Source organism: Mustela lutreola, chromosome 4 (assembly GCF_030435805.1).
Source record: "Mustela lutreola isolate mMusLut2 chromosome 4, mMusLut2.pri, whole genome shotgun sequence".
Lineage (NCBI taxonomy): Eukaryota > Metazoa > Chordata > Mammalia > Carnivora > Mustelidae > Mustela > Mustela lutreola.
The window spans coordinates 52,079,235-52,096,750 of record NC_081293.1 but is presented as its reverse complement, the minus strand read 5'-3'; the positions used below and the strand labels follow the sequence as shown (position 1 = coordinate 52,096,750).

Genomic DNA, 17,516 nt, shown 5'->3' with positions numbered 1-17,516 from the left:
CCTTATTGTTTTAAATACTTTTACTTCTCAGAACTACAGAGATACACATCAGATAGACTGGAAGGTTTTTTATGCACAAATTTATCTATTTTCATATTGATGCGTTTTAGTAAGAGCAGATCTCTGGGAATGATGCTATCCATTTTTAAATGGCATCCTTTTAGTTTCAGTTTCTGTTTGTGTTTCACTGGTGTATAAATTTTTTATAATGACATTGTTTCCACTTATCAATTGTAATAATATGTCTGTTGATTCTTTTGGATTTTCTATGTATATAATGATATCATCTGTGAATAATGATGGTTTCATTTCTTCTTTCCCAGTCTTTGTATTTATTTTTTTATTTTTCTACTGCACTATTAGCACAGTGAAAAACAATGAATATGAGTATAATTGAAGTGGTTATATAAATGTCTTTGTCTCATTCCCAGTTTCCAGTGGAAAACCTTCAGTATTTTATCAGAAAGGATAAAGTTTGCTGCATTCCCTTTATAGATCCTCCTTAACAGAGTAAAGAAGTTTCCTTTCAGTAATAGTTTGCAGAGTTTTGTTGTTGATGATGTTAAGATGTTTTTACTCATGAAAGGATCTTGAATTTTATCAAATAACTTCTCTGCATCTATTAGAAATTACCTTTATAATGTGTGAATTACAGCTTGATTTTGGAATGGTAAATCACCTTTGCGTTCTTGGGATAGTCCCAATATTGTCACGATATTCTTTTAATATACCATTGGATTTGATCGGATTATGTTTTTCTCAGATATTTGCAGTGTTGTTATGAAAGGGTTTGTTTCTTAATTTTCCTTTTTTTGTAACATACTTGTTAGTTTGGGTAAGAACATTATGATGACCTTATAAAGTGAGTAAGGAAGGGCCCTTTTTCTGTTCTGGGAGAGTTTTATAAGCTTGAGGTTCTTTTTTTCTTTTTTTTTTTTTTTTAAGATTTTATTTATTTATTTGACAGAGATCACAAGTAGGCAGAGCAGCAGGCAGGAGTGGGGCGGGTGGAAGCAGGCTCCCCGGTGAGCAGAAATCCTGATGCAGGGATTGATCCCAGGACCCTGGGATCATGACCTGAGCCAAAGGCAGAGGCCTTAACCCACTGAGCCACCCAGGTGCCCCATGCTTGCGGTTCTTTTTACTTTGCATAAATATTTGAAAGAGCTCACCCATCAAAATATGTGGGCCTAGAGAATACTTTGTTGGATAGCTTTTAATTACAGATTCTTCTTTAATTGAATAAGAATGCCTGATTTTTTCTGTTTCTTCCTGTGTCAGTTTTGATAGGTTATATTTCTCTCAGAATTTGTCTATTTCACCTAAATATTCAAATTTATTAACATAAAATTATTTCTAATATTCTCTCATCATCTTAATTACTATAGGATTTATAGTGATGTTCCTTTTTTAATTCCTAGTTTTAAAATTAAATATATGCCCCTTCCATTTTCCTTGATTATGCTTCATATAGGTTTATGCTAATTTGGATTTTCAAAGAAATGGATGCCAAAACGAGGTTAGACATTCAAGAGATTTATTGAAGGAAACACCTGTACTGGAAGATAAGTTAGGAGCCAGAGGAAACAAGGAGACAGACCTCTCTGACTGTAGTACAGGCCTGACTCCTGTGTTGAAGAGCAGAACTGAAAGAAGTTTAGGCAGGAAGAGGCATAGATTGCAATATAATTAAGTTTTGACAAAGCCAGAGAGAAGTCCTCAGGCTAAAATTATCCAAAGGAGTCCCACACATCCCACACTCCATGCTAGTTCTATTGTGCTCAGGGGAAGCATGGCCTCCATATGAATGCAGTGGTGAATTTCAAAGCAAAGCTCCACTTGGCTCATCTGAGAGGCACATTTTAATGGTCATGACAAGGTTTAACTATTAGTCTTAAAAAGAATTGGGGTGCCTGGGTGGCTCAGTTGGTTAAGCATGTGCCTTCGGCTCAGGTTAGATCCCAGGGTCTTGAGATCAAGCCCCTTGTTGGAGACTCCCTGCTCACCATGGAGTCTGCTTGTGCTCTCTTTCTCTCACTCACTCTCCCAAATAAATAAAATTTTTTTAAAAAGAAAAGAACCAACTCTGACTTTGTTAATTCTCTCCATTGAATGTTTTTTTTATTTTTAAAATTTTTGCTACTATCCTCTTTATTCTATTTTCTGCATATTTAATTTCTAAATTTTGGTGTGTCTATTTTCATTATTTTTAGTTCAGACATTTTTTAATTCCTTTTGTGATTTCTTCTTTAATCTGTAAGTTACTTAGGAAGTTTTGCTTAATTTTTAAATACCTGGAATATATTTGGAGATTTTCTAATTATCTCTTTGTTTCTGTTATTTGGTTTCATTTCACTGTGGTCAAGTATGCCAAATGATTTTAGTTCTTCAAAATTTGTTATAATTTTGTCTTATTGAATATCATATGGTCAATTCTATTCATGTTCTTTGTGCATTTGAAACAATGTATATGCTGACATTCTTTTTCTTTATTGTGCTGACATTCTTAAACATAGTCTTAATATATACACTAAAGTCATGTTTGCTGAGTTTGTTGTCTAGATCATTTATACTCTTATTTGGTTTTTGTCTGCTTTTTTAAATCAGTTATTGAGAGACATTTATTAAAGTATCCTGCTATGATTGGGATTTTTATCTCTTTCCTTTTGGTTCTATCCAATTTTGCTTTATATATTTTGAAGCTATCTTTCATGTGTAAGTTAAATGTTCTTGTATATAACTTACATGTATATAAGTTTAGAATTCTTTTATCTTCCTGATGGACTGAACCTTTTATCATTTGGAAATATTCTTTTTTACCTCTAATGGTGCTTGCCTGAATATCTTTTGTGTCTATTATTAGTATAACTATGCCGTCTTTATGTTATTTTAGTGTTTGCATTGTTTTTCCATCCTTTTACTTTTGACCTATGTTCTTAAATACAAGATTTTTTTGTACTTGGAATGTACTTTTATTGTTTCTTTAATTCATTCTGTCTTTGATTGGAGTCTATTTATATTCAATATATATTACTCATATAATTGGATTCCTATCTCACATCTTACTTTTTTTTCCTGTTTGCCACATGTTAATCTTCTTTTTTTTCTTCTTTCCTGTTTTTTTTTTTTTTTTTTCCTGGATTGAACAAGTATTTTTTATTATCATTTCCTTTTCTGTTTGCTTGGCAGTTGTATATCCTTTTGAAGTTTGCCCTAAAGATTACAAAATGTATCCTTGACATATTAAAGTCAAATATAAACTAGAAGGTTTGCCACTTCTCAAACAATGGTAGGATCTTAGAATATTTTAATTCCATTAAGACTTCCAACTTTTTCTATAATTGTTGTCAGTCACCTTAATTCTACATTTTAATGCCTTGTAGTGACAGAATACTATTATCATTTTGTGTAGTTGAATTTTACTCTTTGCATTGTTTTTCTCCTCTTCCTTCATTTCCATGTTTTCATCTGGATAATTATGAATTATTTTATCATTTTTCTTCAGCCTACACAGCTTGTTTTAGTTTTCAATCAGTGTGTGAATTCTTTTAGTTTTTGTTTGCAGGTTTTTTTGTTTTTTGTGTTTTGTGTCTTTTTGAGAAAGAGGGGTGGGGGTGAGTGTGGAGGTTGGGGTGGCATGCAAAAGGAGAGAGAGGGAATCCCAAGCAGGCTCCACATCCCGCACAGAGCACAACACAGAGCTCAGTCTTACAACCCTGAGATCATGACCTGAGCTGAAAACAAGAGTGAGATGCTTAACCAACTAAGCCACCAAGTACCCCTACAGATATATTTTTCTAAGATTTTATCTATGTATTTGGCAGAGAGAGAGTGGGAGAAGCAGGCTCCCTGCTGAGCAGAAAGCCTGATGTGGGGCTCGATCCCAGGATACTGAGATCATGACCTGAGGCCAAGGCAGAGGCTTAACCCACTGAGCCACCCAGGTGCCCCTATAGATATCTTTTATTTTGCCTTTCCGTAAGCACAGAACTCTACATTGGAAGTTATATTCTTTAATGATGACCTTCCATAATCTTTGGATTCTCTTATTTTTGTCAAGAAGTCAATTGTTAGTCTTATTCTCGCTTCTTTGGATATATTTCTATTTTCTTTGTCTGCTTTTTTAGAATTTTTCTAGAATTTTGATTTTGACTTTAACGTTGGACTTGATTCTGGTTTTTCTTGTTTCTGGTTTTTCTTGGGGTTTAGTAATTCCTGAATCTGTGATCGAAGACTCCTACCAGTTTGGGACATTTTCCAGCCATTATCTCTTTAGATATTGCATTCCTCTCTTTCCATTTCCATTTTCCATTATCTCTTTAGATATTGCATTCCTCTCTTTCCAGTTGCTCATTTCTTAGGCCTTTTTATTGTGTCCTGTATGTCTTTTATGATCTTTTTTGTAATTTCTATCATTTTTCTCCTTAAGTTTCAGCTTATATGTTTGTACTGACCTGGCATTTAGTTCAGTACCCTCTCTTCCTACCTTCTCTTCTACTTTGTTCCATCTGCATTTCAGCACATCTATTGAGTTCATCATTTCAGTAGTCACATTTTTTATTTCTTGTATTGATTCTTTTTTACTGTTGTCAGTTCTTTGCTATAATTGCCTACCTTGTCATTTATTTTTTGAACATGTTAATCACAGTAATAATAAGTTGCATGTCCAAAAATTATAATATCTCAGTCATCTTTGAGTCTGGTTTCTTTACTTCATTTGGGACAGCCTTGTATCTTGGCTTGCCTGATACATTTTCATTAAATGCTAAATACTGTCCATGCTAAATTATAGCATTTCTGTTGAGGACTGAACCAGCTCAAGGTTGGGTTACAGTTTTTGTAAGGCTTCTAATTTGTCTCCACTCATATGCTATAGCTCTCCTGAAATGTCAGCTGAAATCCTACAGTATTTACTAGGGTTCATACTCCTTCGTAGGTTGTCATTGGTACCATATGACTGCTAAAAATACTACTCTGCCTTTTAGAGATCCTTTGCTTACTGTCTTGCCTTCTTGTAACATTACAAATTTAACAAATACCTCAAAGGAGAAGACCCTGAGTGTCAGGCTTACTCCACTATGTTTCCTTCTCTTCTAGAACAGGACACCTCAATTCTAACTGCCTTGGCAGCCCCAAAATTCAATTTTTGTCTCAGCAACCCTGGAGATTGTCAAACGCTCTATTGGCTTCTCTACCTCTTATTAAAAGCCCTCTTCCTAGATTCTCAACATCTAACCAAGCACCAAAAATCTGCAAATGCCCTGAGGGGAAGATCAACTTTTAAAATGTCAGCCTAGCTCTTTCTACTCCCAGGGATCTGATCTTATCAAGTCTTGGCTACCTTGACAGCGCTCTCATACCCCCTTTATTGTTCTTTTATTTTTACAGCTTTTCTAGCTGTATGGGAAGTTGTATAGGAAGTGGTTTATCACAAGCTATGGCATTAGAGCCAAATCAAAGTTCTTAGTCAATATTTTTAATTACAAAATAGAAAAATATATGGCCCAACAAAGTTAAGTGTTATATAAGGTTCTTAAATGATTTAGCAATACCAGCACCCGTAACCTCCTTTGAGAATGGCTGGGTGCAGTGATTTATGTAAGATCCCAAAGTTAGAGCCAAAAACTGTAGCAGAATCCAACCTCTTGAACCCCAGTATAGTCTAATCTGTTCTATACCACATTGGCTCACTTATTTACAGCAGTGATTCTCAACCAGGAGCAATTTTTCTCCTCCCTTTTGGTTGTCACAGCTGGGTGGGCAGTAGAGAATGAGGGAATTCAACTGGCATCTAGTGGATAGAGGCCAAAGATGACATTAAAAAATCCTGTAATGTACAAGACAGCTATCCACAACAAAGAATTATCTGGCCCAAAATATCAGTTGGGAAAAGCCTGGCTTATACTGTATCTGAGACTGTATATTTGACGGATCACTTTCTGCTTCTTCATTACATTTAACCACTAGATCAATACTAATAGATTTTAGTAGGATAAATCTTCTTGTAGATATACATCCAGAGACCTTTTGACTCAAGAAAATGTTCATATATGATCTGGTAGATATTTGATTAACTGTGTTTCTCAGAGCTTCAGCCAAATAATCTCAAATTTTAAGACTTTAGATATTAATTTATTAATATAGAATATTAATAATAAAGATTTAAATTCTTTAGATAGAATTTTTTAGAGTTGATTAAAAAATTCTCATGTGGAGGTGTGTATACATATCTGATAATTGCATTATGTATATGTGAATGGTTATCTTGATGAGAGCTGTATTTACCTACACTTTTATAGATATATATGTATACATTAACTTAAATGATTCTTAGAGAGTGTTTCCATCTTATTTTAAAACTCCAAATAATCAATTTCTTGAGAGCGCTTGAAAATACATTACAAATGGATATTTGTCTAAGAAGTATATTACCAAATGTTTTTCAGAATAATTATTGTTTGTACCCAATGAGTGATTCTTTTAAAATGTAGTTAGACTCTAAAATTCATTTTTCAGAGCATTACAGCTTGGCGGCAGAATTTTATTTTGGCTGAAACATGACATGTGTGTTTTTGGCTCAGATAAAAGTCTGGAGGTGTAGCAGAAAAATCTGATTCAGATAATTGAACAGTTAAAATTTTCTTAGGTTAAAAGGTATAAAGTGTTGCTCATTGGATAGTAAAAACTATACTTAAATAAAGACTTTTTATTGCCTTATTTCTTTAAACCTTGGCCAAGACAGTTTATCTTAATTAAACTTCTTTAGAAGCATACATCATTTTTTATATTCATTGACCTTTGAAGTTGCCAAAATAGAAGCCACTATTCCTAAGGATTTTCCCCTGTTGTTTAATCTTGGCCCATGAAGCTTATTTAGCTTTTCTCTGCTTCTATTAAGCTATTTTAAGTTCTTCTATTCAGTGCCTTTCTGTTTTAATAAGCAATCTAAAGTCTCAAGAAAATGTCCTAATTTTTTGTCAAATTAATCATTTTGCACTTAGCTCCCATTCAATTTATTTATCTCATATATGTATATATATATATAGAGAGAGAGAGAGCGCACATGCCTGCACATGCAATTCAGAGGAGAGGGAGAGAGAGAATCTTAATCATGCTCCACACCAGCATGGAGCCCAACACAGGGCTCAATCTCCTGATCCTGAGATCATGACCTGAGCCAAATTCAAGTCAGATACTTAACTGACTGGGCCACCGTGGTGCCCCTGATTTATTTATCATATTAAATTTTACCTGCATTCTTAATTATTTCACTTAATCCTAGAACTCTACTCTTACCTACCTATAACAAAGGGGAAATTTTTTTAAGTGTTCTGTGAATAGGCAGTACATCTACATGGTTCAGAATTCAAAAGATACAATAATTAGGACTGTTCACCTGTTTACCACTTGTGAGGAAGTAAGCAGTTTTTCATTATTAAGATGACCATAAAACTCAGATAGTTTTCAGAGTGAATGAGGGTGCCATTAATTATACTAGGGCTGTCCTGAGCAAACCAGTCCATATGGTCATGCTCCTTATTAGAGATAGTTAAACAAAGGTATTTAGTAAAATGAATCCTTGTATTGGTTGAGATTTGGGGCTGTACTGTATCTAACATTTCTTCCAAATCAAAGATTCTTGATTATGTGCTAAGGATATGCCAGGTAATATAGAACTTAAAGAAATTTGAGGGTTGGCTGAGTGGGGTTAGCCTCTGCCTTTGGCTCAGGTCATGATCTCAGGGTCCTTGGATCGAGCCCCACATCGGGCTCTCTGCTCAGCGGGGAGCCTGCTCTTCCCCCCTACCCTGCCCTGCCTCTCTGCCTGCCTCTCTGCCATCTTGTGATCTCTGTCTGTCAGATAAATAAGTAAAATCTTTGAAAAAAAAAAAAAAAAGAAATCTGAGAATCTCTAACAGGACAGGTCAGAGAGGCAAGATACCAATAGATAAAACAGTAAAATAACAGTACAAATGAATACAAATCAGTATGGTTTTACTGAGTGCCTACTATGTGTGAGGAATTGCAGTAAAAAGATAAATAAGGGAGTGTCTGGGTGGCTCAGTTGATTAAAGCCTCTGCCTTCAGCTCAGGTCATGATCCCAGGGTCCTGGGATTGAGCCCCACATCGGGCTCTCTAAGCGGAGAGCCTCCTTCCTCCTCTCTACCTGCCTGCCTCTCTGCCTACTTGTGATCTCTGTCTGTCAAATAAATAAATGAAATCTTAAAAAAAACAAAACATATAAATCTTTGGAAAAAAAAAAGATAAATAAGAGTCGCCTGGGTGGCTCAGTGGGTTAAAGCCTCTGCCTTTGGCTCGGGTCATGATCCTGGGGTTCTGGGACTGAGCCCCGCATCAGGCTCTCTGCTCAAGCTTCCCTCTCTCTCTGCCTGCCTCTGTGCCTACTTGTGATCTCTATCTGATAAATAAATAAAATCTTAAAAAAAAAAAAGATAAATAAGACAAAACTCCATTACCTAAAATCTAGGAGAGACATAACCTATATACAATTATCAAAAGTAGTATATGACTTTAATGAACTGCCCTTTATAGTATAGAAGGCATAAGGAATTGGGGAAAGTTTCACAAAGAAAGTGATGGTTTAACCAGGCTTTGAAGAATGTGGTTCATTTTTGGCAAGCTGAGATTATAAAAGAATGTAAATTAATGGACTAATAAGGTAAAAATCAAAGAGTCCTTAAAGGGTATAATGTATCACAGAGAATATCAAATGTTAGGAAGAGACTTGTGGGTAAGCATGAATGGTTAGTTGTGATAGGCCTTTGAATGCTTTGCTGGGCAGTACATGATTAAGTGCTTAAAGTAGATACAGAGTGGGACGCCTGGGTGGCTCAGTGGGTTAAGCATCCGACTCTTTGATTTTGGCTCAGGTCATGATCTCAGGGTCATGAGACTGAGCACCACACTAAGCATGGAGTCTGCTTCTCTCCTTCTCCCCCTTTCCTACTCATTCTCACTCTCCCCAGTCTCTCTTTTATGTTTAAAGATTTTATTTATTTATTTGAGAGAGAGAGAGCACAAGCAGGGGGAGCAGCAGGCAGAGGGAGAGAGAGAAGCAGGGAGCACAATGCGGGATTTGATCCCAGGGCCCTGGGATCATGACCAAAGCTGAATGCAGACACTTAACTGACTGAGCCACCTAGGTGCCCTCTCTCTCTCTCTCTCTCTCTCTCTCTCTCTCCCTCCTTCTCTGTAAAATAAATAAATAAATTCTTAAAGTGCGTACAGAGAAGGAAGAGATCATTTGGGCTAAGAAACATCTTGCAATCAGTTTCTCATAATGCACTTCTATTTGTTTATAAAGCCCTGTTTCAGAGGGATCAACAAATACTAAACATGAAGATCTTTTTTTTTAATTAAATACCAAAGAATAAAAGCTGCAGTAATCCCTCTAAAAGGTATTAGAAATGACAAACCCATGGGGTTAGAGTGAGACAAATTTGATAGGGTTAAGAAAATTGTAGAGAAAAAGAGCTATGTATAAATCATGGTAAGAGCACTAGGGAAAATGCCTTAGAAAATTAATAAAGATTGGTTTGGTTTAAAGATGATAAACAAAGACTAATGCAAAAGGGTAATGAATTCAGTCATGGAGACAGTTCATACTAAAGTGCTTTCTAAAAGAAATGCTGCTGGACTGGCTTTAGTAAGTGGGTTTCTTTCCTTAGATTAAGGAAAAAGAGTAATAACCCAGTAATAAAATTTATAGTTGACACTAAATTAGGAGATAGCTATTAGTAAAATTATAGAAATTCTGATAATAAACACTGGAAGCTAGAAATAGAAGTTCAAAATAATGTTAAAATTAAATAAACTATGTTCACCCCATTTTTAAATCTATTTAGAAGCAACAGGTAACACTAGAGAAATGTCTCCATTTCCAAGAGATATTCCTGGTTTTGGGTTTAATAAGTGAATGATAGAGCCACCTAAAATTGAGAACAGTAGGAATATGTCCTCACTAAAGAGTCTACATTTACAAGCTGTATAATGTCATTATATTCAATGATTCAAAGTGGATTTTTTGTGATATTTTTCATAGAAATCTTTGTTGTTGCATTTTCTAGAGAACACTGTTCCTTCTGTGACTCACATTTTAATGAAGAAACTTTTAAAATGGTCTTATTTTTTCTAGATGTTGCTTAAATACCTAGAATATATCTAGATCTTAAGAAAGATTAGATGAGAACAATGAATGGAGGCCTAGACAAAAGGTCTAGTTCCCTGAAACAGTTACTTGGATCACTGGCAAGGTTCATATTTCTGTCTGAACTGCTGGCTAATCTGAATATGCCCATGAGTCCTAGAAAGTAAACCATGGCCTTGAATTTCTGTGACTTGCAGTAGGATTAACCATTATATTTCCATCATAAATTACAGCTCATAACATGATTATTATGAAATAATAATAGCAGTGCTCTTTGTTATGATCAAATAAATAGTTTTGCAGTCAGCTATTCTGGAATCTGTTAAAGCATTTAAACCTTAAGCCATTATAGCAAATCCATATAGATTTAAGCTTTTTAGAGCCTTGGCTATAGCTACTTTGAGAATATGATACAAAAGGTAACCAAAAAAGCTTTGTTCGGAAATAGTCTTAGATTTATCCATTTCTATCTTCACATTCCTCTATAAAGGATATTTATATTTAGATTTTTTTATTGGATGTTTTGTAAGTACAAGGAACCATTTAGAAGAAAAAGATAAATAAATGTTTATTTTATGCAATATATTTGTTAAATATATTAATATATTAGTTTATATTACCTATTATATGGATATGTTAATATATGTTTAATATGTATATTAAAGCTTAACTGAACATTCAGCTGCAGTAAATTTTTACAAATCTGCTCGTTGGTATGTCAGCATATGAAGTGGATCATAATGGGGGTCATTAGGTGTCTTTGACACGTGATAGCAACATCCCAACCCAGCATGCCACTTGTCAGCTTATCTATAAAGCATAAAGGCATTTGTCACCATTGACAGTACTGACATTTCATCTGGGATCTGTTTACAGCTCAGTTTTCCATGTGTTCCTGTGTATTATTTGGTGGTTTCAATTTAGCTTCAGAGCACACCTAGCTTTTCCCTTTGAGTTATTCTGAATTTTAGCTAAACAGAGGAAAATGGAAGTAGTAAATAGATCCTATGGGGGAGATAATTTTTCTCCAGATGAATCATGCCAATCAAAAAGGTGTCAGGTGTTGACCTTTTGTGCTGTTTCTATAGTTTACAAGCCAAAGCTGTGATAAGGTAGATTATAGCAAGTTAGATTAATGGTCCAGGATGGAGGCATAGCGGATTGGTTAAATAGGAAGGTCAGGAAAGCAGAGCCAGGAGGGACTGGGAAAAAACTTAATGTGGGTAAGGCAGATATTGAGATAAAGTGTCTGGACACAGGAGCTGGTAGCAAATCTGACATTAAGTCATTTTAAGTGAAGACTCCAAGGGTACGGCAGCCTCAGCAATTCTGGTATGAACACACCGACATATTATGTGAGCTAGGAGTGGTAGTGGAAAAAGGAAAAAAGTTCTTTCTCAGGAGGCAATCAGTATCATTCAGAGAAGTCCCTTCTTACACAGAAGGAGCTGTGCTGATCTTCTAAAAGGAAGGGTTACCGGAAGCTAGCAAGCATTTTAGTTTTTAGAAAGTGGAGCCTAGGATGTTAGGAAGGATAATCACTCAGGGCTAAGGATAGACAATCTAGACTGAAGCCTAGGCCAGTTCTCAGGATTGATTAGTGCAGAAGATAGTTTATTAAAGTAAAACAAAAGCTAGGCTACCACAGTTTACATCTCAAAGTCTAAAGTAATTCCATGCCCTACTCTTGACACATATCCTGCCCTTGTTGGGACTAGCTTAAAGTTGGGGTACCCAGCTCTGCATATACAGCCTGAATTATAAGGACCCAGGAAAGGTATGAGGAGGACAAAATGAGGAAGGACCTCACGCAAACAATACAGGACTTGAAATATCGGCTGAAAAGGTATCTGAACGTGTCTATGGCAAGAAGCAAGCTGCAACTTAGGACTTGTGTATCTTTACATCTTTATGTTATACTCTAATAAAAAAGTTTTAAATTTTCAGAATTTAAAAAAATTAAAAAGAAGAAGAAGAAGAAACAAGTTGCAGCTTAACTCCTGAAATGCTAAACTGAACCACTACAGTGTGTAGCATATATACTATGCTGTGGTAGTATTGAAAACAAAGGTATATGGCCCTTCTTCAGAAAGCTTAGACTTAAAGAAAGCAGGTGAGATATACACTAGAAAACCATGTATAGAAAACATTATTTGAATTTTACCAAGAAATGGACTGTAGAAATAATGCAAGCATGAGTTCACTTTACACTAGTGATCACTAAAACAGTGTATTTTTTAAGTGACATGCAAACTGGTTTGTGCAACGTAAGTGAGGTTTTGATGCAGATAAGAACTAGAAATGACCTTAGAGATCATCTGGTACATCTTGGAAATTTGAAAAATAATTGAGACCCACTGCTTGCTGGTGGAAGAAATTTTGTACAGCTTTCCTGGATGACAGCTTGAGAATACATATCAAAAGCCTTTAAAATATGCATATCCTTTGACTCAGTAATTTTAGTTACAGGAATTAATCCTATGGAATAATTTAGCAAATGCACTAAGATTTACATACAAGGATATTCATAACAGCACTGATCTTAAATTTTTAATATTTTTAACTTATCATTTTACAGCAGAGATTGCAAAAATAGTAGCGACCTTCTATATATCCTTCCCCCAGCTTTCCTAAACACTAACATTTTATATAACCATAGTACTTACCAAAACCAGGAAATTAGTATTGACAGAGTACTGTTCATAAAGCTATATACCTTATTCAGATGTTACCAGTTCTCTCACTAATGTCGTTTTTCTGGTCTACAATACAATCCAGGACCCCACTGTTAGTCAGTTTCTCTTATTCTCTTGACACTCTGACATAGTTCTTCAGTTTTACCTTTGTCTTCCATAACTTTGATACTTCTGAAGAGTGCTACCCTCTTATTTTGTATAGGGTCTCAGTTTGGGTTTGACTAAATTCAGGTTATAAATTTAGGCAAGAATACCACAGAAATTATATCATGCTCTTAGCATATCATATCAGGACACTTATAATACCAATATGCCTCATTTAGTGATGTTGTTAATTTTGATCACTTGGCTAAGTTGATGCCTCTCATATTTCTCCATAAATATCTTATGGGGAAATACTTTGAGATTATGGTCTTTCATCTTTTTTTTTTTTTTTTTTGGTCTTGTCATACTTTTGCTGTCAATTTTGTCATCCATTGATTAATCAGTAATAATTATTCTGTGGGGGCACCTGGGTTACTCAGTAAGTTAAGCATCCAACTTTTTTTTTTTTTTTAAAGATTTTATTTATTTATTTGACAGAGAGAGAGGTCACAAGTAGGCAGAGAGGCAGGCAGAGAGAGAGGAGGAAGCAGGCTCCCCACTGAGCAGAGAGCCCGATACGGGACTCGATCCCAAGACCCTGAGATCATGACCTGAGCCGAAGGCAGCGGCTCAATCCACTGAGCCACCCAGGCGCCCCAAGCATCCAACTTTTGATTTCTTTATTTCAGCTTAGGTCATGATCTCGGGGTTGTGAGATTGAGCCTGCATTAGGCTCCGCACTCAGCATTAAGGCTGCTTAAGATTCTCTCTCATAACAGCACTGATCTTAAATTTTTAATATTTAAAATATTAAACACATGTGCTCACATGTGCACTCACTCTCTCTCTAAAAAAAAGGAAAGAAAGAAAGAAAAATAATTATTACTGGGGTGTTAGCCAAATAATGATTGTCTATTTTTAATTATTCCCTATATATTATAAATTAGAATTATATTATCAGGAAGAGCTTTCTCTTTTGCCCATTGATTTGTTTATTCATATACTTATTCATATCAATATGGACTTGTGGAATATTCATTTTATTCTATGATTAAAATTCCATGCTATCATTTTTAATTTTTTTGCTCACATTGTCCTAGATTTGACCATTGGAAGTGTCTTCAGGATGGCTCTTATACCCTTTTGACATATTGCCATCAAATTTGACTTTTTTCTATTCTGATACAAGATCCTCCAAGTTTTCCTGCCCCAAACATGGAATGAGGCATTTCTCAAAATTCTAGTTCCTTTTATTGGCACTAACTGTTTTCCTTGCTCCTGGCTTGTTTTTTTCTCCTAGGCTTCTTTGTAGATGGAATTAAGAAATACATGAAAATATGCAAGCATCTCTATTTCTTTATCTACTTGTCTATATCTATTCTCTCTCTCTCTCTCTCTCTCTCTGTGTGTGTGTGTGTATTTTAAATTGAGTTCATCCTGATATTGCCTACTCCAATATAACACAACAGCATTTCCCCCCATAGTTAATTTTAACTTTTTAAATGGTATGTAGGGGCGCCTGGGTGGCTCATTGGGTTAAGCCTCTGCCTTCAGCTCAGGTCATGATCTCAGGGTCGTGGGATCGAGTCCCACATCAGGCTCTCTGCTCAGCAGGGAGCCTGCTTCCTCCCCTCTCTCTCTGCCTGCCTCTCTGCCTACTTGTAATCTTTCTCTCTCTGTCAAATAAATAAATAAAATCTTTTTTAAAAAATGGTATGTAGAAAGTTACCGTGCTCTACAGATACCATGGTATTTATAAATCTATACTCAGTGAATTGTACCTCTCCCCAAACCCCTTCTCCATTCCCATTTTCCCATTCTTTTATCTTTTATCCTTTTTCCACTTACCTCTTGGAAGGTAAGTGAATTCATTCATTTCTGATTTATCCTTCCTATATTTCATCTTATTTTTCCCCAAACTGTTTTATTGAGATATAATTCACATACCAAATAGTTTACTCATTTAAAATGTATAATTCAGGGCGCCTGGGTGGCTCAGTGGGTTAAGCCGCTGCCTTCGGCTCAGGTCATGATCTCAGGGTCCTGGGATCGAGTCCCGCATCGGGCTCTCTGCTCAGAGGGGAGCCTGCTTCCTCCTCTCTCTCTCTCTCTGCCTGCCTCTCTGCCTGCTTGTGATCTCTGTCTGTCAAATAAATAATAAAAATCTTTAAAAAAATGTATAATTCAGTTTTTTTGGTATAGAGTTGCAGAGTTGTGCAACTACACCACAGTCAATTTTAGAACATTTTTATCACCCTAAAAGAAACTCTCTCCTCGGTTTCTATTAATTCTGCCAGTCCTTTGCAACCAATAATCTGTCTCTGTGCATATACCTATTCTGGAACTCCACAAAAATGGAATCCGTACAAGCTTCTTTCATTTGGTACAATGTCTTCAAGGTTCATCCATTTTATAGCGTGTATCAATGATTCATTCCTTTTTATTGCCATGTAATATTCCATTGCATGGCATAATAATTTCCTTCTTATAACAAATTGCTACAAATTAGGTGACTTAAAAACATAAATTTATTCTCTCACAGTTCTAAAGGCTAAAAGTCTCTAGATATCAGCATTTAGAGTAATAAAGATATCACAGGACTTAGTTCCCTCTGAAGTCTATAGGAAAGAGTTCTTTGTATCTTCCTAGCTTCTAGTGGCTCTCGGCATTCAGTCCTTAGCCTTTCTTAGCAATCAGTTGTTAGTATTCCTTGGCTTGTAGCTGTATCTTTGTATGTCCTTGCCTCTTATTATAAGGATACTCTTAATTCATTATGTACATAATTATATCTACCTTATTTTTAAATAAGTTCACATTCTGAGGTTCCAGGTAGACATGAATTTTAGGGGGACACTGTTCTACCCATTACATAAATTATACCTTATTCTCTTTATCCATCAACAGTTGATAGACATTTCATTCCTAAATTTGTTTATGCCCAAATGAACAGATACATGAATATTTTATTTCCTTTTTATTTGAAAGATGGCACTCTGTTGGTACTCTTTTGTACTTTGCTTTTTTTCACTTTGTAACATATCCAGGAAATTTCTCCATATTACTTCACAGAGATCTTGCTCATTCTAGTCTAAATATTCAACCAAAGAGAATTCATCAACATATCCATATATGGAAAATGATAAGTCATAAAAGTGTTTTATTAACGTAGGAGGATATACTTAATATATTTGTGCTTTTCTATAAATTTGTTTTAATGTATGATACATTTACAAAGCATGAAATTTTTCTTCTTAATCTTTGCCTCATCTATTCATTTATTTTCCCAGAGTCAACCAGTGCTTCTGTTGGAAGTCAATGATGCATATTTTTCCACACCTTGCTTTTTCAGTTAGTATATCTTGGAGATCATTCCGTGTTTTTAGGACTACATAATATTCTATTTCATTAATGCACCACCATTTATTTTACTAATCTTCCGATGTATATCTTGGTTATTTATAACCTATTGCTGTAACAAATAGAGCAGTACTATTTGTAATGACCAAAATAATTAGAAACAATACAAATGTCTCTAAATAGTAAATGGATAAACAACTGATATATTAATGTAATATTAATATGTAATGAACATGTAATGAAAAGTGAATGAATGAATTACCACTACACTTAACATTATAAATGAATATAACAAACATAATGTTTCTCAAAATCAAACCTGAAAGAGTGAATCCTGACTTCCAACTTAGAGTAAAAATAGTTCCTTTTAGACCATTCTTTCTTCAATGAAGCAATTATAATGCTGAACAAAATATTATAAAAGCAATGACCTGAGAACACTAGTAAATAATGAAAATTAGGCAGAAACTGAAGGAGAATCAATATTTGAAGCAAGGGAATGATCATACATTTCTTCTTTTTGTGGCTTTTATCTCTAGGGCAAGCCCAGGTTGGCATTAAGTGGCATGCCTAAAACTTGATAGGAAACATACAGTCTGACAGGTTAGAATTTGAGTCTAGCAAAGATTAACTATCTACTTTATGAAAGAAAGAAAGAAATAACCCTCTTCATGAAAACACAGTTGACTGGTCTTTACAACAGAGGTCAACAGACTTTTTCTTAAAGGGTTAAAGATTAAATATTTTAGACTTAGAGGCCAAGTGGTCTCCATTACAACTACTCAACTATGCCATTATAATGCAAAAGCATCTATAGACAGTACATGCACAAATGGGCATGACTATATTCCACTAAAACTTTATTCACAAATCAGATAACTTACCTGACTTACACAAGTCAGATAACTGGCTGTAGTTTGCCAACCCCTACTCCACAACATATCATTTACAATATTCAGGATACAATCTAAAATTATAAGACATACAAAGAAAAATGCACAATGAAGAACAAAAGAAAATAGTGGAACTAGTTATCTACCCAAAGAAAATGAAAACACTAATTCAAAAAACCAGTATGCGGCCCTTTGTTCGTTGCAGCTTGGGCATTATTTTTTTAAAGATTTTTATTTATTTATCTGTCAGAGAGAGAGAGAGAACGTGCACATGCACACAAGCAGGAGGAGTGGCAGGCAGAGGGAGAAGCAGACTT

The 17,516-nt window shown here is 35.2% G+C and overlaps 1 protein-coding gene and 1 non-coding gene across 3 annotated transcripts in view; one reads left to right on the top strand and one right to left on the bottom strand.

Moving 5' to 3' along the window:
• Positions 1-17,516, top strand: part of ADK (adenosine kinase) — a 541,004-nt gene that overhangs the window by 456,999 nt on the left and 66,489 nt on the right. The gene's annotated exons all lie outside the window — the stretch shown is intronic.
• Positions 26-102, bottom strand: LOC131831038 (small nucleolar RNA U2-19). Its single transcript, XR_009353553.1, has one exon. It is a non-coding gene; the product is annotated as a small nucleolar RNA U2-19 (small nucleolar RNA).